Here is a 17,034-nt window from a genome sequence, read left to right as displayed (position 1 = left end):
ACTAGTATTAGAACTAAAAAATGAATTCAATAAAGTAGCAGGACACAAAATTAATACTCAGAAATAAATTGAATTTGTATATATTAATAATGAACTATCAGGAAATGATACTAAGAAAACTGTCTGACCTACAATTTCATTAAAAAAACACCTCAGAATAAATTTAACCAAAGAGGTAAATGACCTGTACTCAGAAAATTATAAGACACTGAGAAAAGAAATTGAAGATACAACTAAATGGAAGCATACACCTTACTCATAGATAGGAAGAATTAACATTGTGAAAATGTCCACACTACCCAAAGTAATCTATAGATTCAACACAATTCCTAACAAAATACCAATGGTGTTTTTCACAGAATTAAAACAAATAATCCAAAATTTTATTTGGAATCATAAAAGATCCCAAATAGCCACACCGATCTTGAGAAAAAAAAAAAAAAAGTGGAAGTATCATACTACCTGCTATCCACCTGTACTACAAAGCAATGAATGGGTTAAAAATGAAATCACTGAGACAAATGAAAATACAGTGTCAGTAAAAATGACCTCTTTTCTTTACAGAAGATAAAACAATAGGAAATTGATAGTTTTAAAGCAACCGTGGATTTCAGAAAAATATCAGGAAAAATACCCTGACTTCAACATGGCTCTGAGATGTTGACATGTATCTGTAGATCAACATCTGAAAAAGAAAAGCTTTAGCTTTCATTACACATAGGACAAAACGTATTGATGAAGATGGTAATGACGAATGATGGTGGATTAAGAGATATTTTACCCGGGAATAGGAAAATTGACCTGAAGATCCTTGAAGGACTTATTTTGGACTCTGGCGTTCCATTCGCAAAGTCACAATTTTAATTTCCCTTATTACCAGGTCTCTCCTGACCAATACACATTAACTCACATTATGACAGTTGATTATGGAAGATTGATTAGGAGCATACTGTTCACCCATCATGGAGCACTTTTTCCCATCACATCACCATTTCTTCTTTAAGGAAAGAAATGCTTCTGCTATCTTGACATGTTTATCATTGCATGCCTGAGCTGATTACCTCTTGGGCTCAGTTTAGCCCCTATACCTGATAGGTTATTATCATGTCCTCTGGAAATGATGCATGCCGCACAGGTGTAGCTGTGTGCCAGGAAGAAAGCATGTTTTGAAGTCTCTATTGGCATAGCTTGCTGGAAATTGCATATTGTATTCAAAGAACACTTGCATACATACATACATTTATCGTTTATAACACATTAGATATATAATTTATAAATGTGTAATATGCAATATATTATGTGTCCTATATGTGTGTCTCTGCATTGAGTTGTTTTTTTTTTAATGTAGCTTAAGTTTAGTGATGACCTCATCAGTTGATCTCTTGGCTGAGAATTAAGACGTTCTGTTTCTCATCTGTTTATCTCTAATTTTTCTCCATGGCAGGTTCAAAATTTAATAACCCTTCTCTCTTTCTGTCTGTGTCTTCTAACCTGAGCCCTTAAGGCGTTTTAGCAGCTAACAGGAGAGATAAGCAGCATTCTTTCTGTAATTGGCAAAGTTAGGGCACTCCATTTTTATTAAGACTTTAAATCTGCCAAAACTACCCTGCCGGCACAGAAATTCAGGACAAAACAATAACAAGGAGGATTTCATCCGAACCCCCCGCTTCGCTGTTCATCTTTTTCATGGAGAGCCTAGACTAGCCTTTCGGAGCTGCAGCTACCAACTGGAAAGCGATGGGGTAGGAACAAACACTTAACCTTTCCACAAATGTTCCCTGGTCCCCAGGTTCCCTTGAGCATTATCTGTTTTCCTGTCCACAAGAATGATAACCATAGTTTGGTCCAGTTGATATATTGAATGATGGATGGTATTTCCAGGATGGGATGAAAATGGGCTGAGTGAATTGGAGATGATCTACATGGCAAATGGCCCTTGTGAACAGGTCTTAAGCTCTGTTTCTTTTAAAAAACATTACCGGATTTAAGAAGTGTAAGATTGTTGATGCTTTAGAGAAATAGAATGTGGTAATTATGGCATATGAAAAATTGTTTGGATAGAAAAAGAGGCTACACAGGAGGCCTGTGAGGCCAGCTACAACCCACAGTTCTAATATCCTGTTACTTAGATTCAAAGTCCTATGTGTTACTTATTATTATTATTTTTTTTTAGTCTCAGAGACATTTAAATTCCCGTGGTTTCTAGTTGCTTATATGCAGTGTGTTCTCTTAATTCCCCCAGCAGACATTTTTTCTCCACACATTTGGAGGTTAAAAGGAATGGGGGAAAAACTCTCAAAACATAACCCCCTCACTAAAAAAACATAAGTAAGAAATGTTGAAGCTGGGAGCCCAGTTACCGTGGCAACTCGAGTTTGCCAGGTTCCCCCTCAGAGAGCTGGACCTTTGCTTGAATTGGTTGCTTCTCCAATGGGCCTCAACCACTAGGTCTGTGACTCCGGCCAAGTGCATTGAAAGGGAAAGCTGAATTTGGCATGGCCCCGTCTCCTGGGAGTGGCATCTGCATGAGAGCCATGGATCCATTTGTTTGAATGCATCTCCAGCCCACATCCCCTCTCTGGGGAAGGTAAGGAAAGCCAGACTTCTTGGCTATAGCAGCTGAGAAGAGACCTAGGAAAACGCGAGGGAATTATCTGTTCTCTACAAGGAGAAGACGATAGGGCTTTGTTAAGGCATTTTTGTGCTGCTGATATTCTTCTAAACAAACACTTGGGCATTTTTTTTTTTTTTTTACAAGAAAAGAGAAAGCATACTATTTCTTGGGAATAAAAATAGAAGCAAGATTAACCTTGCCCTTGAGGTTCTTGTGGTCGTATTGAAAAAACCCTGTATATATATATGGTAGCAAATGATGAGTACAAATGATATTTTCAGAGGAGGTAGAAGGCATTGAAAGCAGGTGACGGAGGCAATCGGGGAAGGCACCATAGAGGAGATGGAACTAGAACTTTGTGTGGAAGAAAAGTATTGAAGAGCTAGGAAGTGCTTTCCAGTCAACATTCTGAATGCAGGGCAAGGCTGATAGGGCCTGGCTGGTGTTGCTGAGTTTGTGCTGGTCATAGTGAAAATAACTTAGGAACATCAGTTAGGGTTCCATTCTGGACTGCCTTTAAAGTCATACTAAAGAATGAATGAAACACCACTGAAGGCTTTCTTTCTTCTTTTTTTTCCCCTTTCTTCCTTTTTTCTTTTGTATCAGAGATTGATGAAAATAAGTTGTTAGGAAATTTAACCTAGATGTTACACTCTTCTAAGGAAAACTATTAGAAAGAGAAGAACCAAGAGAGCTCCCATGATACTCTACGAGTTTGATTTCATTTATTCTTTCCTGGAAGTTTGATTACATTCTGATGCTTCACGGAGAATGTAGAAGCATTTTTGAGTCAAGGTTTTCTTCTCTGTTATGAAGCAAACCGGAGTCCATCAGATTATGTTTTAGGTTTGCACGTCTCAAGGTCCGCCATCTATCTGTCAAAAAGTAATTTCTATACTTACATAGACATTATTTATCTCAGGAGAAAAAATGGAACTTTGGCGTTATTTTTCCAGCAGGAAATTACATCTTTAACTCCATGAGGCCGTTCTCCCTCCCTCGCCGGGCCCAGAGGCCTCTCTTGCGCTGGGAGGTGGCCCCCTGTGCTCTCGCTTCTGAAATCATGTTGGGAGCGAGGACGGCAGGATTCCACTTTCATCGTTCAAGTGAAGCCAAAAGAGTTCACAGGCCTCTTGCAGATTTTTATGCAAAGGAAAGCCATCACCTTATTACTGGTGCCAGGATGTGGAAATATTACATTTCCGTTCTTGATATTTTCCAAGTATTTTTAAATAAATAACAAAACTCTTTAAATATCTACCAACCCTGGTAAACACCAACCAGTATGAATTAATGGGACATCTGAATTCTAAAATACATTTTTTTTTTTTTAAATGCCTTTAACAAGAAAAGCATGATTCAAGCGTAGCTGTGGAGGATGCTACCTGCTGGTGCCGAGTACCAGCCTTCTCATTTTCAGAGCAGTGTTGCTACAAGGCCACCCAAATAAGTAACAGTTTTCATCTCAAACAGATACATTGGCAGGAACAGCCAGGGCCATTGCAGAGCGTGGGCTGATGCTACCACGTGAGATACTACCACGGAGCCACATCCGGTCTCCCAGGGGTACCGTCAGCTTTCCTTCTCCCTCATCCCCATTCCAAGGATCCCAAAGCAGACACCTGTACAACGTGCACAGGTCAGATAGTACAGTGGAAGCAAAGATAGTACAGAGAAGTTAGATGTGTAGAGTATGCGAGCAGGGCAGCGGGGGCCATTTTATTGTTTAGCGTTTGTCTCAACTAAAAAACAACAACATTGCTTTCAAATGTTTGTAGCTATACCTCAACTAATAAGGATATTACTAAAAATAATAATCAGGCCCTAGCCAGTTTGGCTCAGTGGATAGAGCATCGACCTGTGGGCTGAAGGGTCCCAGGTTCAATTCTGATCGAGGGCACATGCCCGAGCTGTGGGTTCAATCCCCACTTGGGGGCATGCAGGAGGCACCTGATCAATGATCCTCTCTCATCATTGATGTTTTTATCTCTCTCTTCCTCTCCCTTCCTTTCTGAAATAAAAAATATATATGTGTACATATAAAAATAAATAAAAACAAACACTCTAACTGAGTACATTGATATTTTAAGGCTTCATGAATGATGCGAGGGAATCAATGACCTGCTGCTGCCTTCTGCACGTCCTCCACTAGGGATGGAGCCTGCAACCCAGGCATATGCTCTGACCTGGAATCGAACCCATGACCTCTTGCTTCCTGGGTCAACGCTCACCCACGGAGCCACACCCGGCTGGGCACGTCTTTGTTTTAAATAGATTTGACTTGCTCAGTTTCTGTCCCCATGGCAATGCCTGAGGTAGGTGTGCTTTAAGACGCGAGGATTTTTGGTTCTCAGTTTGTTCTCTTGTTTCGTGTTGGATTCTAACCCAGTTCCATGGGAGGACCCAGGCTTTGTAAGGACCTTCCCTCCCAGTATTGTCTCTCTGAGGTTCTTTGGTCCCTCAGGTGGTCTCATCCAGCATCGCACACATCACTCCCCAGGATGCTCTGCCTCCTGGGGTCAGAGGGGTTTTCCTGAACGCTCTCCCCTTTCATGGGAGCCACATGGAGCATGCTGGGCAGGGTTTGCTACTGCCTACTTGTGCTGGAAGGCAGCTGCCCTCTGCCAAGACTCAGGGCTTGGTGTTCCTGGTGGGCACCCCACTCCCTTTCCTAGTTAGGCTTGGGAAAATGGGGGGGTGGCGCAGCCTGCTCTCACCAGGGAAGGTGCTGCATTGGATTAGGGGCCTTACAGAATCAGGAGGCTTGGATTTTCCACTGAGAAGGAAAACTCTTGCAGACTCATTCTAGCTCAGTGGTTCTCAACCTTCCCAATGCCGCGACCCTTTAATACAGCTCCTCCTGTTGTGGTGACCCCCAACCATAAAATTATTTTCGTTGCTACTTCATAACTGTAATTTTGCTACTGTTATGAATCGTCATGTAAATATCTGATATGCAGGATGTATTTTCATGGCTACAAATGGAACATAATTAAAGCATAGTGATTAATCACAAAAACAATATGTAATTATATGTATGTTTTCCGATGGTCTTAGGCGACCCCTGTGAAAGGGTCGTTCGACCCCAAAGGGGTTGCGACCCACAGGTTGGCGACCCACAGGTTGAGAACCGCTGTTCTAGCTCAAAGTGCTGGACGCTGGTTAAATCTTCACTTCTTGCCTTTCTTCCATGGACTGGGTTTTGCTATGTGCCACACGCTGTCATTGGCCCTGTGTGCGAAGGACAATTAAATTGACTCCCGCCCTAAAATCGCTCACCGTATGTTCATAAAGAAGGGTAAAAGGAAACAGGTGACTAAAATATGTCAAGTAAAAGCTATGGTAGCGATTTATCTTTGCACGTTGAGAAAGATTACAAAAAAATCAGAAAGGCTTGTAAATTTCGCTTTAATTTCCTGTTAGAGTTTGCAGATACATTTTAATGCTTCACCAACCCAACACCAAGATTTTTAAGAAGTCACTTCAATCTCCTAGTCTGTCTTTCTCCAGAAGGGCCACTTGCTTAGTTCAGGAGTCTCAAACACAGGTGCTTGCAGGGGCCGGGGCGGGGGGATAACATGAATGAGTGGAGGGGCTTTGTGGGAGGGGGAGGGGGTGGAGGGGCTGCGGTAAACTGAGGTTTGCTTCTTTTCCAACGGGGGCAGCTGCTACTCAAAGCAGGCAGATTGTTGCCGGGCAGAAATACACAACCGATGATGCCAGCTCTTCTATTTTTTAAGAGAAACTGGATTTTATGTGAAATCTTTCATTTTTAAATGCTAGCAACTACCTTAAAAAAAATAAAAAAAAGGATGCAGGGCCAATGAAACTCTTCTGGGGCCGGATTATCCGGAGCGATGGCTGTTAGAAAGAGGAAGGTTTGTATGAACTAAAGATGGTTGTGAAGACCATGGCAGGAATGCCTGGAGTTACCCAAGAGCTCTCTTTACCGAATAGTGCTTTTGTGTGGGAGATACAGAAAGGGGAAGTCCAATGCTTGCCATTTGCTTTCTTCTCTTTGTTGTTGCAAAGCACTTAGTAGTATTTTGAAGAAAAACAATTAGACCACATTTTTTTTTTCTGAAGATGAAAAAAAATCACAAGCATACCCACTGGAGATTTGGCTAAGTCTGACCATTTTCCCACACCCCTGACACCCAAGCCACATCAGCCATGAGCTCTGGATTCTCCTTTGCAGAAGCAAGTAGAGGACTGAGGGCTAAGGGGCACTGGCTGTCCCTGGATAGGGACCTCTTCCGCCCAGCCGGTGTGGCTCAGTGGTTGAGTGTCGACCTATGAACCAGGAGGTCAGGGTTCGATTCCTGGTCAGGGCACGTGCTGGGTTGCAGGCTCAGGACCTAGTGCGGGGGGCGCAGGAGACAGCCAATCAATGACTCTCTCTCATCATTGATGTTTCTCTCTCTCTCTCCCTCTCCATTCCTCTCTGAAATCAATAAAAATTAATTTAAAAAAAAGGACCTCTTCCAATAGCAGGTCCGCCTAACCCAGGGGTGGGCAAACTTTTTGACTCGAGGGCCACAATGGGTTCTTAAACTGGACCGGAGGGCCGGAACAAAAGCATGGATGGAGTGTTTGTGTGAACTAATATAAATTCAAAGTAAACATCATTACATAAAAGGGTATGGTCTTTTTTTTTTTTTTAGTTTTATTCATTTCAAACGGGCCGGATCCGGCCCACGGGCCGTAGTTTGCCCACGGCTGGCCTAACCTCTAGCCTTTTACTCTGAAGACACGGCCTTTCTCCTACCGCCATTCTCTCTCCTCCACAGCACGGCTGGAAGGAGCACCTGGCATGGAGGAGCTGCCTCAGGACTGTGCCCCTTCTGGGCCCATTCTGTCTCTGGCTCTGGGTACCACTAAATAGAATATATATATCCATGTCTGGCAGCTACAGCCCAAGACAGGAAGACACACTTGATCTTGGCCTGCTTGAAACTTAGCAGCTATGACCTTCTTTGGCAACTGAGTAGGACATGAGCCACTGTGAATAGCGGAGCGCCCTTTGGGAGTGGGGTGTGGTGTGGCGAGGAAAGCTTCCGACCGGGCAGGCTGCATCCTCTGGGCTGTCAATGGGTGCCAGCTGCCCTTTTGCTTCCCACCAGCCAGTAGCTATAAATACAGTCACATTTCCCACATACTGTATTTATGTTTCAGAAAATGTCTGCGTTGCATACGTAATGGAGGAGATATAATTATAATATTTCAAAACTGGCCAAATTTTGTGAAATATAAAATAACAGATGGCACCACACAATATTGGTGCGGTGCGCTTCATTTAAATCATAACTCGGGCCTGAAAATATTCCCGTTGGGTACAGGGTGGTGAGGCGAGTGGATGTGCCGGGAGTTGGCGTTAAGGGGGTGGCGTGGTTCCCCCTCTTTGTCCTCTCCAAGTTTTTCTTTTTAGGGAAAGTGGAGTTAAGGCTAGACCTTCCCAGTAGCCTCAGCTGGGTCTAGGCAGCCTACCGATTTTATGCCACTTGGTGTTTCGCTGAGCTGGAGAACAGGAAGTGTGACTTCTAAACTCGAGCTAGCCTGGGACAGGGATAACCCATTAGGTAGCAAAACACAGTTTTCGTGGTGATAGTGACACCCCACAGCTGTCTATTCTTCCGTAAGCACCTAGAAGCTGTTGCTAAAATTTATTTTTTTAAAATCTTTATTGTTGAAAGTATTACATATGTCCTCTTTTTACCCCATTGACTTCTTCTAGCGGCCCCCACCCGCCACCCCAGGCCTTCACCACCCTATTGTCTGTGTCCACGGGCTATGCATATATGCATACAAGGTCTTTGGTTGATCTCTTCCTACCCACCCACCTTCTCCCTCATTCCCTCTGAGGTTCAGCCGTCTGCTCCACGTTTTTATGTCTCTGGATCTATTTAGTTCATCAGTTTATTTGGTTCATTAAATTCCGCACATGAGTGAGATCATGTGATACTTGTCTTTCTCTGATTGGCTTATTTCGCTTAGCCTAGTACTCTCCAGATCCATCCATGCTGTTGCAAATGGTAAGAGTTCTTTCTTTTTCTACAGCTGCGTAGCAGTTCATTGTGTAAATGTACCACAGGTTTTGTAGCCTCTAATCTATGCATGGGCACTTGGGCTGTTTCCACATCTTAGCTATTGTAAATTGCACTCTGTGAACATAGGGGTGCATCTTTATTCCCCATCTTCAGCAGCAGGTTACACTAGATCAGTGATGGCAAACCTATGACACGCATGTCAGAGGTGACACGCGAACTCATTTTTTGATATTTGCAACCATAGTAAAACAAAGACTTATATTTTTGATATTTATTTTATATATTTAAATGCCATTTAACAAAGAAAAATCAACCAAAAAAATGAGTTCGCATGTCACCTCTGACACGCGTGTCATAGGTTCGCCATCACTGTCCTAGTGGGTAGAATGGCATGGGGTGGGGAAAACAGATATCAGCTCCACATAGAGAAGAACATTCCGATAATTTGAGTAGTCCAACGTTAAAAAAAAAAAGTGCTACCTTAGGCGGTAGCACATTCCCTATCCATGGAGGAACCTAAGTAAAGGCCGGGTGGCCACTGGGTGGTGATATGGTAGAAGGAATTCAGAACCTTGCTTCTTGAAGTGTGGGCCCAGAACGAGAAGCATCCGTATCGCCTGGAAGCCTGTGATACATGCAGACGGTCAGGCTCCACCTAAGACCCATGGATCAGCACTTACATTTTGGTAGGATCCCCTAAATGACCTGTGGACTCGAAGGAGCACTGTTGTATAGGATTTTGTCGGGTGTGCAAATATGTTTCTTAGTAAATTGTGTGGGGCACGCGTGTTTTACCATGAACATGGGACTTCTTTTGGTGCTCAGCACCCAATCCCTTAGAGACAGCACCTACCAGGAGGTTTTGAAGAGAATCCCGAGCACTCTTTCACTCAGATATGGTTTTAATGTAGTGGAATGAGGGAGTTTTCCTTCTCTTCTGTCCTCCACTGTAATCTACCAAGTGTGCTAAGATTTATGCCACATGTTATTCCTCGGAGTTCAAACATTGAAGGACCCCATGAAAGTGATAACATCTTAACTAGATGGTGTAGTGCTTTAAGCCATTATTACCAATTAAGCTATTGACGCTAATTAGCACATCAGTTTGCTATCAGAGAGCAGGGCTTATCATCTTTGTATTCCTACTACTTAGTATGTTGCCTGACAAATATCAATATCTGATTTATTTTCTATAATAGCTCTCTTCAAAAAAAAAAGGGATTTGGGGTGGCATTACCGGGCCCAATAAGTACATGTGGAACTGGAATGGTTCAGGCTCTGTGGGAATAAGTCAAGGATCAGGTTGGCAAAGAGATTTTCCCCAGTGGAATTTCTGGGCATAAGGGGTCCCAGGGGTGGTGGGTGGAGGGACTGGGGGTGCATATTGATTCTTCCCCACGATGCATGTATTTGCTTAGTGAGCCGCACAGTGCATGCTCTCCCACTGCACTCCGGCTCCTTGCCTTTCTCATAATGGACTCTAGAACTTGGATTATGTGTCAAGGTTCACACGTTTCAGTGTGATATTTTAACGTGGCTAAGATCATGGGTCCTGAAGCCAAAATATGTGTGTTTCAATCTTGGCGATGTCCCTTATTAGTTGAGTAATAGTCTTGGGCACATTACTCAACCTCTTTAATCCTCAGGGTCTTCATCTATAAAATATGGAAAATACAGTAGGAACAACCCATAGTGTTGTTGTGAGGATAACATGGTGTAACGCGCTGTGCTTTGCACCGTGCCTGTACACATTAAGTGGTAACCAAATCCTCTTGTCTTTGCCATGTGATCATTTTCTGGGGCGTGTTTCCCACGCTATCCAAACTTGCATTTAAATATAGTCACATACTTACTAGCCTCAGAATTTCACAGACCATCTTCATGACTTCTCAGTACCACTGACTGATTTCTGATTCTACACTTCCCTCTGGCTGGCTGTGTGCTCCTTGCTCCAGATGTCACCACCATTCTTCTCCTGTAAATGGAAATAGTTTCTCAGGCATTCTTCATTTGTCTAAGGGTGTGAACGACCCACGGTCCCTCATAAGAAAGGGACAAGGCTAGAGGTATTTCACTTAATTTTCATTGCCTTTTGCTCTCCAGGAAGTCTTCAGGCATAAAAACAAGATGCTAAAGACGGAATTAAGCGGAATAAGTTATGACCAAGCTCTTCGCACAATCTGCAAATAGAATTCTTTCCACACAGAAACACTCCTGTTTGTAAAGGAAGGCGGGTGAGGAAACTAGGAAGAAGAATGACACCTTCCCCTTATTTTTTTTTTAAAGGGAGATGAACTTGTTCAGTAAGGAGACAAAGGAGTATATACACATTATTTCACCTTTCCATACCCTCTGCAGGAATGCTTCGAAGGAGAGGATTACACATCCCTCCAATCTTTTTAAGAAGCAAGCACCTTGGAAACATATAATTAGGGTTCAGTGTCTCAGGCTGGGTGCCCTGGGAGCATTTGCCAGTTTCCCCACTAATTTCCGCCTTCCGTTGCAGGATCCTATCTGGGTACCATATTGCATTTAGTCAGCACATCCCTTTAGTCTCCTCTGGTCTGTGTCCAACACCGAAATCCAGTTTTGTCAACAGATAGCACCATGGGCCCTTGGGAAGCGCTGCCCACTTCTCTGTTATTTTACAATTGCTCATTGAGTTCCTACTATGTGAGACAAGTGAAAAATAATGAGTTGACTCGCTGGGGGTGGTTACAGATAGGAAGAGAAATAATGACTATACACCGTGTGATATGTTCAGTTACAGAAAATATAGCATGTGCGATCGTATCCCTGAGAAGAAGGGATGGCTACAGCGCTGGATATCCTGGCCAGGAAAACACAGCGCCCCAATTCATATTTCCTGGTAGAGGGCTTATTGGGACGGACACCGTGGTCAGATGAATCAATTAACTTGGGATGTTCATTTATAGAAGAGATTGTGTTTCAGCACAGTTCTAAGAGAAAAAAAATGCGAGCATTGTTGGCTCCTATGAATCCATGATTCTCAGAGAGCCTGGTGGAGGCGGAGGGAATTGTATACAGAGCCACGCTTTTCCAAACCAGCTGTGAAATGCAGCCTTGGGGTTCTCTTGGCACCGAGATCTACACTGGGGTCCAGAGAGATAAATGACCACTCTATCTTTTTCTCTGCCTTTTCATAACAGATTTCTTGAAAAGTTGCCTGGATGTGCTTTCTCTCCTTTTCTCACTTTCCACTTAACCCCCAACCCATAGCAGTTTGGCTTTGGCCCCCTATTTTCTCTACAAAAGAATGTTTACCAAGGCCATGAATGACCTCCCTGACAATAATCGAAGAGAAAGATGTAAAAATCATCTTACCCCAATCCTTGGTAAGCTTCTGCATCGTTGATCACTTCCTCCTCGCAGACTCTTACTTCTCTTGGACTATGTGATATATGCATATCCTGATCTGCCTCCCCCCCGCCCCCATCCTTGTCCTTGGCTAGTCCTTCTTCAGCCAGGACATTGAAACCCACACTTTCAGACTCAGTTCTAGGTCCTCTTCTCCCTGAATAATTTTCCTGAGATTATTTCTGTGATTGCTTCAATTACGGTTGGGGTTAAAAGGCACCATGGATCATCTCTCTCTCCCACGAAGGGCTGAACCCACGGAGAAGTCCAAAGTCAAACAGGCATTTAACTATCCACTTTATTATGGGGAAAGCTGAATTGCAGAATGCAGTCTTGATTCCAGTCCAAAACGAGCTTCTCACTTAATGCCCTCCTTTCTCCCAATTGGTTTTATTCACTCAGCCACAGGCAGAATAATTTGTCAACTGTAGCTGTAGAGACAGGACCTGCAGGGGGCTTGGAGCGGAAGGAACAGAAAGAAGAACACACATGAACCACAGCTAGTCCTTTTAAGGGAAAAGTGGGGGCGGAGGGAGAAAGAGAGAGAGAATCAATTAATGAATGTATATGCACAGAGACGGGTAATGCATTAACCCTGCCCAGTCAAGGAACAAGGACACAGACATGTCAGACCTGTGTCATCGTTCTGATCAGATTAATCAATCTTATTTCTGGGGTGTGTTGGGGGGGGGGGGCAGTGAGAGGTAAAACAGAAAGAGCACATTCTTTCCCAACCCTTTTCCTGAGGAAACTGAAATTACAGGAACCCAAAGAAACGCAGAGAAAGAGAAAGATGACTCTACGAATCGCCACCTCTGCGAAGATCACTCACAAATCTTTACTCTTAGTCAAACGCTCTCCTCTGAGCTGCAGATTTGTCTATTCCATTTCTTAGTTGACATCTGCACTTGGGTGCCTCAAAATGCCATTGTAGTTCAACCTCCCCCCAAAGAAGCATATCCCTGTGCTTACAGCTTTATGTTGATTATCTCATCTAATCTTTGTATCAACTCCCTGAAGTAGGTGGGGATCATTAATAAGATTAAGCGTGGAGAGTTTCAGGCCACGCTTTTGGTAAACAGAGGATATGGGACTAGAACCCAGGTAGTCGACTCCAGAACTACTAGCTGGCATACTACACTGCTCTACCCACCCAGCCCAGAGAACTGCTCTCTTAAACTAGGTCTCAATCCAGTGAATCCTTTCTCAGTCATGACATTATGTCCATGCAGAAACAGAAGCAGGAACCAAGAAATTGGTCTTGGCGACTCCCCTTACCTTATCCTCATCTCCACCAAACCCTGTGGATTGGATCCTGTCTCCTAAAAATCTCTACCGTCCCTGGAGGGGCCTTCACCTCCATCGCCATTGTCTAGTGCAGCGGTTCTCAACGTGTGGGTTGCAACCCCTCTGGGGGTCGAACGACCCTTTCACAGGGGTCGCCTAAGACCATCGGAAAACACATATAGCATATCAGATATTTACATTATGATTCATAACAGTAGCAAAATTACAGTTATGAAGTAGCAACGAAAATAATTTTATGGTTGGGGATCACCACAGCATGAGGAACTGTATTAAAGGGTCGCGGCATTAGGAAGGTTGAGAACCACTGGTCTAGTGCTTTAGATAAGTCTCCTCCCCTTCCTGTCTGGGCCATTGCAGTGCACTTCACATGGGCCACATCCACGCCTGCTCCCTTCCAACCCACTCAGCATGCTGCCTGCAGTGATCATGCTCCTCCCCCCCACCCCCCAAATTAGAAGTCTCCCCTATCTCCCATTACGCCTGGGATAGAGACAAAGCTGCTTGGCAGAGCCTGCCTGGCCATCCTCTCCTCCTTCAGACACATCTGCCTCACTGTCCCACCCGTGTCCTATGCTCTTGCCACCGGGGTCTTCTTTCAGTGTCTTAAACAAGCAGTCATTTCCCACGTGTGCTGTTTCCTCTGCCCGGACACCCCCTCTCTGCCCGGACACCCCCTGTCTGCCCGGACACCCCCTGTCTGCCCAGACACCCCCTCTCTGCCTGGACACCCCCTCTCTGCCCGGACAACCCGTCTCTGCCCTAACCTAATTAACTTCTCCTCCTTCAGATCTCAGATGCGATACCTCCTCCCCAGGGAAGCCTTCCCTGACTAGTCACACCTCCTAATTCTCCTCTTTAGTCCTATGCACCTCCATTTCAAGGCAATCATCACAATTATAATGACATCTATGTGTGATTATTTACCCAAAGACTCTGCCTACCCCCAGAGTTTAAAGTTAGGAGGCCGGAGGTCCTGTCTGGTATTGCTTTCCATTGTATTTCAAGTGCCTGGTATAGGTCTACCACAAGATAATCGCTCAATAAATGCTGCTTGGATTCACTCGTAATGACGGTAATAGCTGACCTCAGTCGGGGCACTTTCTAGATGCCAGGCGCTATTTTCAGTGCTGTACTCGTTTTGTCATTCATTTCTCATGATGGTATGGAGAGAGGGCTACGTTGCTTGTGTCCATTTTATAGATGAGAAGACTGAGGGTGGGAAAGCCATGACCCAAAACCTGATCTATCCTCCTGATCTACTTGGTGTTTGGGATGAGGCTGAGCTGCCTGTGCAGCACTGATTGCTGGTCCATCCCTTTAAGAGCTTGAAAGAAGAAACCAAACCTTGAGTTACTCGGGAAATGGCTTAGCTGTCTACTACCCATATATTTTAAGTGTAACTTCACTTGACTGAGACGAGAGTTATTTGTGACTATGTTAAGTGTAAGTTTCCATATTTCTGATGTGTTAAATGGAACAGGACAATGAAAGAACGCAGACACCACAGAGTCAAGGACAAAGTGCCCTGGGCATGCCACGGGGAGCACTCCGGGACAAGAGCGAGGGGACAGGCGGGCAGGCAGGAGGGAGGCTGAAAAAGACACATCAGGACTTTAAGGAGCGCAGAGTCTAAGGTTCAGGCAAGAGAGCTGGAACTCTCCTCTGTGGTTTTCTTCAAGCCCGGCCCCGGGAGGCAAAATGTCTCATCCGCATGGCAGGTGGGAGAATGTCTGGTGGAGAGCATGGAGATGAGGTCCTGGAAGGCAGGCTGCTCCAGGGCACTGAGGGGGTGGGGAGGGGGAATTTTCACCTGGAATGTGATGCAGGAGCTTTCCAACTGGCAAGGTGCAGGACCGGCCTGAGATGGAGACTTGCTGGAAATTAATAAGCCAGGTTGTTGCAGGACCAGTAATGACAACAGCTGCCCTTGACTGAGTCCTTAAGCAACAGGCTAAGGCAGCCGTGGGCAAACTACGGCCTGCAGGCCGGATCCGGCCCATTTGAAATGAATAAAACTAAAAAAAAAAAAAAGACCGTACCCTTTTATGTAATGATGTTTACTTTGAATTTATATTAGTTCACACAAACACTCCATCCACGCTTTTGTTCCGGCCCTCCAGTCCAGTTTAAGAACCCATTGTGGCCCTCGAGTCAAAAAGTTTGCCCACCCCTGGGCTAAGGGCTTTACAGACTCTCTTATTCCTCATGACCACCCTGCCAGGGGATGTTCTTACCTTAATGCATCAGTTAAGGAAAGCGAGCCCTAACCTGTTTGGCTCAGTGGATAGAGCATCAGCCTGCGGACTGAAGGGTCCTAGGTTCCATTCCGGCCAAGGGCATGTACCTTGGCTGTGGGCTCAATCCCCAGTAGGGGTGTGCAGAAGGCAGCTGATGGATGTTTCTCTCTCATCAATGTTTCTAACCCTCTATCCTTCTCCCTTCCACTTTGTAAAATTAATAAAAATATATTGGAGGAAAGAAAAAAAAAGGAAGGCAAGACTCAGAGAGGGCAGGGGCTTGTCTAGGTTCACACAGCGAGGCTCCAGCCAGGCCTGTCTGATCCCTAAGGCGCTTTGCTATCTGCCCTTTGCCTCCCAGAGTATAGTGTGTGGCCTATGCTGCAGACATGATTCTGTACAAAGCCTGGCATGCTCACTCATTCATGACTGCATCATGCATTCATGCAATCAGATCTACTGCATGTCCCCTGAAGACCAAGGCTCGGGCACAGACAGATGGACCAAGGCCTGAACTCCAGAGGCTCAAGAAACACAGTGGTGATGCCAGAACCAAACACAGGTTTTCTGTTCCCTGGGGACATTACAGGCTGGGATCGGACACTTTTTCCCCAGGGAATTGCCACAAAGCAAGGAGCCTGCCCAGGGCCTGAAACCTGCCTGTGGTCTCTTTTCATCTGCAGACAATGAGAAAACCTGAGATGCCACGCTCACCGTCACCCGGTGACATTTCCACGTCTGTGCTACGCAGAACTCTCAAGGTCTCTTGACTCACATTAGCTCCCTTCCCACCCAGCACTCCCTGGCCTCTCCTGGGAGGAGGGGCGGGCTCTCCCAGCACAGGGCTTGCTTCTAAATGCCTTGTTCTCCCAAAGCCAAAATCGATACCCAGTCCTGCTGGCTTTCATCCTGTGGAACCACATGCTTCACTGCCTCCCACGCCCTCCTGCTCTCATCTCTTGCAGCCCCTGGGGAAACAGGACTCCTCTAGACACCATCACTCACATGTGAGAGTCCCTCAGACAGAATTTCTACTTCAGGAGCGAGATAAAGCATTATGGAAAATAAGCTTAAGTTTTCTGCTTTCTTTATTTATTTTTGAAGAGATGGATTTGCTTGTTGTTGTTTTTAGTTTTTTAAAAATTTTTTACTGAATTTTGGAGTGACATTGGTTAATAAAATGATGGAGGATTCAGGTGTACCATGCTATGACACGTCACCTGAAAAATTGTATTGTGTGCATTGTTTGTTGGGTTTATTCTGTGGCTGTGGTATTTTGAACGGGTTTCTCTCCTACTTGAATATTCCAGTGAAGATTTTACTCGTTCATTTCTGCATCTGTGGCCTGGGAAATGAGCTCGGTGTCACTCCGCAGACCCTCCTGGGGACTCCCTCCTTCCCCTGGCCATTGTGAAAGCCCCACTGCCCTGCGCCGAACGGGCAATGGAAG

The sequence above is a fragment of the Myotis yumanensis genome, unplaced genomic scaffold, assembly GCF_028538775.1.
Source record: "Myotis yumanensis isolate MYYU_CA2020_CCGP unplaced genomic scaffold, mMyoYum1.0.hap1 SCAF_19, whole genome shotgun sequence".
NCBI lineage: Eukaryota > Metazoa > Chordata > Mammalia > Chiroptera > Vespertilionidae > Myotis > Myotis yumanensis.
The sequence above is the reverse complement of the archived record's forward strand: the minus strand, read 5'-3'. Positions refer to the sequence as shown.